The 7238-nt window shown below is 44.8% G+C and overlaps 1 pseudogene; it reads left to right on the plus strand.

Annotated features, from left to right (window-relative positions):
- Positions 1–2819: 2819 nt before the first annotated feature.
- Positions 2820–2937, plus strand: LOC126185972 (5S ribosomal RNA; annotated as a pseudogene).
- The last annotated feature ends 4301 nt before the right edge of the window (positions 2938–7238 follow it).

Consider the following 7238-nt stretch of genomic DNA (forward strand, 5'->3'; position numbering starts at 1 on the left):
ATTGGTAGGTTTGAAGTGCATAGCAAAAGTAAAGTGATTAAATTTGATGACTTCCCTTCGTTACATTCAGCGCTACAGTCCACGAGTGGGAACCCGCATACGCTTCTGTAAGCTCTAAAACATTTGTCCGTACCATGTATTCACCAGTTTTAAACAATTGTGTTTTAATTTGTACGAACACGTTTTCGTCAAAATTTCAGCCTGATTACATACTTACCAACTCTCCATTCATTTATAGTATTGCAAGAAACGCAGGATATGTTACACATTTACAAAATATAGAACTACTTTTTCAAGTTGTGTGTAGCAATCACAATTAGCAAAAGATAAGGAAATGTCTGCTGCCCTCGGCTAATTAATGAGTGCTGAGCTAAGACATTCGGGTGTCGGAGGGGCTGTAGGAATCTGTGGTGCGATCCTAATCTGATGCTTTAATTCGGGAGACTCTAATAACGACCGTGGCTTCCGCTTCACCCGTTTCGTTTTAATTTGGACTCTAATTCCGCACGCAATAACGAGGTGCTGTACTCGCTCTTCCACTGAAGAGAACTTCGTTTACAGGCGACGGAATAAGCTTCGGCGTCTCTATAAGCGCTCTGTGCACTGGCGTTTTATGGGACCGGAGACTGAACTAACAACTGCAGGATCCCTTTCCGTCTCTCCGTGTGTGTGTTTGTGTGTGTGTGTGTGTGTGTGTGTGTGTGTGTGTGTGTATGTGTGTGTGTGTGGTGAGCGACAGAGAGAGAGAAAGAAAGAGAAAGAGAGAAGGAAATAAAGATGAACTGAGAACGTATTCCACCTACTAATAAAAAAGCCGTAGCCTCGTGCTTCACATCGCTCATTCCAGTGTATCCAGTTCAATAAAATGTCGCCACACGTTGCTAAAAGTACATAGTGATCCTAGTGTACTATCAGCCGCATTAATGATTGCTGGTTGCAATAATTTACAGAGTTGGACACAGGTTGCATGAAAGAAAAGTGGATAATAGGGAACCACACGTATTAAAACAAACGGATTATTTAATCATATTTTCGTTGAAACAAGAAAATCGAACAATTGCCCAGTACATCACTAGGTCGCTTGGCATAGGAGGAAGTGCACACTATCTATCCCATGTGGGCTTCTGAATGTAGTTGTACTGAAAGAAAATTGCAGATTTCTCTCGAATTTGGAGCCGTTGACTCCAATGAGAAGGGATAATTTTCCTATCGTTGTCTTTCCTGCGGGTTGGGTATTTTACTATCGTCTCGCCGGAGTCAGTTAGGATGTTGTACGGTTATTAGACAATGGATATCCTGACTCGGTGCCTCATTGACGTGGACACCACAAGCATGACAAGAAGTCAGCCGAAGAACTGCAGTGAAAACTCGTTTACCCGGTCTAAGTAGGACTGTAGAGTGCCAGGATAATCGAATCCGGCAAAAAAATAGAATGACTAAAGTCAATTACAATAAATGAGGGAAACCAGTCAGTTCTATGTAATGAAGCAATAAGTTCCTTGTGGGTCAGATTCGTTTGTCGTTTACACACGACACGATCAGTTTCAGCAGTAATATTTGTTCGTTCCAATTACATCATAGTCTTTTCCAGCTGTTGCTTCTGTGTGTGTCATAATACGAATAGCGTTCAATAAATAGTGCAAAACATTTTTTTTCTCTGCCAGTTTTGGTTGAAAAAATGCAGAGTTTGTCTTGGGACACCGTAAAATATTCCCGTTTCAGACCCTATAGTTTCGTGAAGTACTGACAAGTGGCGGTGCTGTAAGTAGCCTTCAAAAATGGCGCCTGTAACAGAGATGCGTTCCAAGCAGAGAGCATTCATGCCGTTTCTTTCGTCGGAAAACTAGAGCATCACAGATATTAATAGGCGCTTGCCGAAATTCTAGGGAGACCTGGCTGCATACAAAAGGACGGTGAGCTGCTGAGCGAGGCGTCTCTCATTACCGCAACAAGGTCGCGAAACCTGTCCCATCTCCGGCGTGCCAACCTCCGCACACAGCTGTTACTACGGCAGTGTTGGAACGTGCGAACACTCTCATTCGAGGTGATCTACAGATCACAATCAAACAACTTCTTGCTCAACTGGACGTCTCTGTTGATAATTCAAAAAATGGTTCAAATGGCTCTGAGCACTATGGGACTTAACATCTATGGTCATCAGTCCCCTAGAACTTAGAACTACTTAAACCTAACTAACCTAAGGACATCACACAACACCCAGCCATCACGAGGCAGAGAAAATCCCTGACCCCGCCGGGAATCGAACCCGGAAACCCGGGCGTGGGAAGCGAGAACGCTACCGCACGACCACGAGATGCGGGCTCTGTTGGTAATGCTGACCCACTCGTCTACTGGTTGAAACTCTGAATTGTATTGCGCTACCCTCAGGAAATTGAAGAAACGGCTTCAACTTGTTCGTCGGACTAAATGCAAACGAAATTCTCATTCTCCACTACAACGCAAGGCGTCACACAAGTCTGCCGACCCGAGAGGAGCTCACGAAACTTCGTTGGCCTGTTCGGTTTTCTTCCTCATTCATCCTGCAGGCCGGATCTCGCACCTTTCGACTTCCATCTGTTTGGCCCAATGATGGATGCAATGCGCTGGAAGCGATACCTGGATAATGGGGAGGTCACTGAGGCAACAAAACGTTGGCGCCCTCGTCGACCAGGAGAGTGGTACCATACCGGCTCACAGGCCCTCCCATCAGTACGGGGTAAGGCGGTCATAGTGAACGGAGATTACTTTGGCAAATAGGATTTTGTAGTGAAAAGAGTGGGAAATAATATGGTATATTGGAATCCTGAATAAAACCAACAGCAAACGGCCTTGCCGCAGTGGTAACACTAGTTCCCGTCAGATCACCGAAGTTAAGCGTTGTCGGGCTGGGTTAGCACTTGGATAGGTGACTATCCGGTCTGCCGAGCGCTGTTGGCAAGCGGGGTGCACTTAGTACTTGTGAGGCAAACTGAGAAGCTACTTGATTGATAAGTAGCGGCTCCGGTCTCGGAAACTGACATACGGCCGGGAGAGCGGTGTGCTGACCACACGCCCCTCCATATCCGCATCCAGTGACGCCTGTGGGCTGAGGATGACACGGCGGCCTGTCGGTACCTTTGGGCCTTCATGACCTGTGCGGGAGGAGTTTAGTTTTTAGTTTAGTTTTAGAATAAAACCAACCTCTTTTCAGAAAAAAAGTCATGCATTACTTATCGGATTCCGCATCAATTCGGCTAGATAATCCATCTTCACTATTTTCATTATCTCCGGATAATTTCGTTATCAGAAATATTTGTCCTTTCGCAGCGACTCAGTTACGTCTGTGGCACCTATGTCAAAGCATCCTGGAGTCTTTTCTTTGGTGTTAGTTTACACTCCCAACAAGCGGGTGCAATACACTACTGCTACGCTCAACGTCAATCTGTTAACTATCTTCCAGATTCGGTGTATGACAGTTGCTCGAATTTAAATTTAATGACACTCATCATAGATTGTTACCGCTATTACATCAAATACCGTGCAGTTATTGTACACAACACTCGGAAGCAGTCAGAAGACGACTAAGTCCACGTAGCTGCTCAAATTCCATCACCTGTAAATTTTAGAAGTGCAGGAACTGTGCAGCTGTACTGCCGCTCAGAAAACGAAGTACATCTACATCTATATCTACATACATACTCCACAATCCATCATACGGTGCGTGGCGGAGGGTACCTCGTACCACAACTAGCATCTTCTCTCCCTGTTCTACTCTCAAACAGAACGAGGGAAAAATGACTGCCTATATGCCTCTGTACAAGCCCTAATCTCTCTTATCTTATCTTTGTGGTCTTTCCACGAAATGTAAGTTGGCGGCAGTAAAATTGTTCTGTAGTCAGCCTCAAATGCTGGTTCTCTAAATTTCCTCAGTAGTGATTCACGAAAAGAACGCCTCCTTTCCTCTAGAGACTCCCACCCGACTTCCTGAAGCATTTCCGTAACACTCGCTTTATGATCAAACCCACCAGTAACAAATCTAGCAGCCCGCCTCTGAATTGCTTCTATGTCCTCTCTCAATCCGACCTGATAGGGATCCCAAACGCTCGAGCAATACTCAAGAATAGGTCGTATTAGTGTTTTATAAGCTGTCTCCTTTACAGATGAACCACATCTTCCCAAAATTCTACCAATGAACCGAAGACGACTATCCGCCTTCCCCACAACTGCCATTACATGCTTGTCCCACTTCATATCGCTCTGCAATGTTACGCCCAAAATTTAATCGACGTGACTGTGTCACGCGCTACACTACTAATGGAGTATTTAGACATTACAGGATACTTTTTCCCATTCATCTGCATTAATTTACATTTATCTATATTTAGAGTCAGCTGCCATTCTTTACACCAATCACAAATCCGGTCAAAGTCATCTTGTATCCTCCTACAGTCACTCAACGACGACACCTTCCCGTACGCCACAGCATCATCAGCAAACAGCCACACATTGCTATCCACCCTATCCAAAAGATCATTTATGTAGATAGAAAACAACAGCGGACCTACCAAACCTCCCTGGGCCACTCCAGATGATACCCTCACCTACGATGTATACTCACCATCGAGGACAACGTAGTGGGTTCTATTACTTAAGAAGTCTTCGAGCCTCTCACACACTTGGGAACCAATCCCATATGCTCGTACCTTAGTTAGGAGTCTGCAGTGGGGCACCGAGTCAAACTCTTTCCGGAAGTCAAGGAATATGGCATCCGTCTGATACCCTTCATCCATGGTTCGCAAGATATCATGTGAAAAAGGGGCAAGTTGCGTTTCGCAGAAGCGATGCTTTCTAAAGCCGTGCTGATGCATGGACAGCAACTTCTCTGTCTCAAGGAAATTCATTATATTCGAACTGAGAATAGGTTCGAGAATCCTGCAACAAACCGATGTTAAGGATATTGGTCTGTAATTTTGAGGATCCGTCCTTCTACCCTTCTTATATACAGGCGTCACCTGCGTTTTTTCCAGTCGCTCGGGACTGGGCATGAGATTCGCGATAAATGCTAGCTAAGTAAGGAGCCAATGCAGTAGAGTACTCTCTGTAAAACCGAATTGGAATTCCATCAGGACCTGGTGATTTTTTTATTTTAAACCCATTCAGCTGCTTCACAACCCCAGGTATGTCTATCACTATCTCCTCCATATGGGAATCTGTACGAGACTCAAACGGCGGTATGTTTGTGAAAGATTTCTCAAATGCTAAATTTAAAATTTCTGCTTTCGTTTTGCTGTCATCCGTTGCCAGGCCAGACTGATCAGTGAATGACTGGATGGGAGCCTTCGACTCGCTTACTGATTTTACGTAAGACCAGAATTTCCTTGGGTTTTCAGAAAGATCTTTTGCTAAGGTATGACGGTGGTAGTGGTTGAATGCTTCGGGTATCGCTCTTTTTACAGCAGCACGAATCTCTACTAACTTTTGCCTGTCCTCATTCTCCCGATGTTTCTTGTACCACGAGTGCAACTGCCTTTGCTTCCTGAGCACTCTCCGAATTGCGCTGTTAAATCACGGTGGGTCTTTTCCGTCCGTAACCCACTTTTTCGGCACATACTTGTCCAATGCGTGATTTACAGTGTGTTTAAAATTTGCCCATAATTCTTCCACGTCCATCGTACCGGAAGCAAATGAAGTCGATTCATTTACTAAGTGGGGTGCTAACAACTGCTTATCTGCTCTTTCTAGTAAGAATACTCTCCTAGCCTTCTTGAGCGACTTTTTAACTTTCGTAACCATAGTAGTAATGATAACATCATGATCACTAATCCCTGTCTCAACACTGACACCGTCGATGAGGTCGATGAGGAGTACAACTCCCGGCTAAACGCTAGACAGACTACCCACGTCGGACACTCACCACCGACTGCCGACTAAAAAGACACCCCGAGGCGCCCCAGTATTGTGTATTTCAAATTTCGGAAACCAGAAAACACTACCCACATGCATATGGTCGTTAAAATGACCATTCTCGACAATCAAATATACTTCATTGAAATAAAACATAAAAATAGGAGTCATCTCACACTGATTACTCCCTCACTTTCAAAATCATTCTAACATTAATGTTGTTGCACATTTCAATAAAAAAGAAAAAAAGTATAAGGAAATACTCTCGAAGAAAGAAAACCACGCAACATGAAGGAATTATCTGAATGGGAAGAAAATCAATAGCTGTGATGTATATGTGCAGCCAAACAAACGAATACAACCTCAGAAAAAACTGAATGGTTTATTCAAGAAAAAGAGCTTCACAAATTGAGCAAGTCAATGACGCGTCGGCAGATCTCTGGGTCTTATGCAAGCATTTATTAGGCTTGACATTGGATGTCAGAGTTGTTGGATGTCCTCCTGAGGGATATCGTTCCAAACTATTTCCAATTGGAGCATTCATTCGTCAAAATCATAAGATGGTTGGAGAGTCCTGCCCATAATGCTACAAACGTTCTCAGCTGAAAGGAGATCTGGCGACGTTGCTGTCCAACACAGGGTTTAGCAAGCACGAAGGCGAGCAGCAGAAATTCTCGCCGTGTGCTGACGGGTATTACCTCGCTGAAATGTAAGCCCAAGATTGCTTGCCGTTGAGGGGGAAAACAACGGGGCGTAGAACAATGTAGATGTACCGCTGTGCTGTAAAGGTGCCGTGGATGACAACCAGAGGGGACCATGTTAGTCGGGACTTACAGTGGACATGTCCAGGGCGTCTCCAAACACATCTTCGCTCGTCATTAGGGCCTAATTCGAGGCGTGACTCATCACTGAAGACAATTCTACTCTAGGAAATGACATTCCAAGGCTAAGATGTGTCTGCAGACGCCCTGGGCAGCGGTGGGGTACCAATCTGAATGTCGTCCGCCTTGCGGCCCCTACAGCGAGGAGTGGTTGTCTGGGCTACCATTTCCTTTCATAGCAGGACCTCATTGAGTGCTATCCGCGGCACCCATGCAGCACAGCGGTACTTCGATTATATTGTATGCGCCGTTTCGTTGTCTTTCGTGGCAAGCCATCTGGGTGTAACTGGGTTTTCTCTTTTGATGCTAGTCAATTGTCAGGATGCGCATTACCGCAAAGGGCATTTGATTCTAAAGCATTATGTCAGGGTGAAAAACTCTAAATAAATTACTTTTTCTCTCTTAACAACATGTGGGCAGGGTGGGTTCTTCCTTTGGCTCGGGTATGAGGTAGAATGAAACAGCATTTTTACG

Source organism: Schistocerca cancellata, chromosome 4 (assembly GCF_023864275.1).
Source record: "Schistocerca cancellata isolate TAMUIC-IGC-003103 chromosome 4, iqSchCanc2.1, whole genome shotgun sequence".
NCBI lineage: Eukaryota > Metazoa > Arthropoda > Insecta > Orthoptera > Acrididae > Schistocerca > Schistocerca cancellata.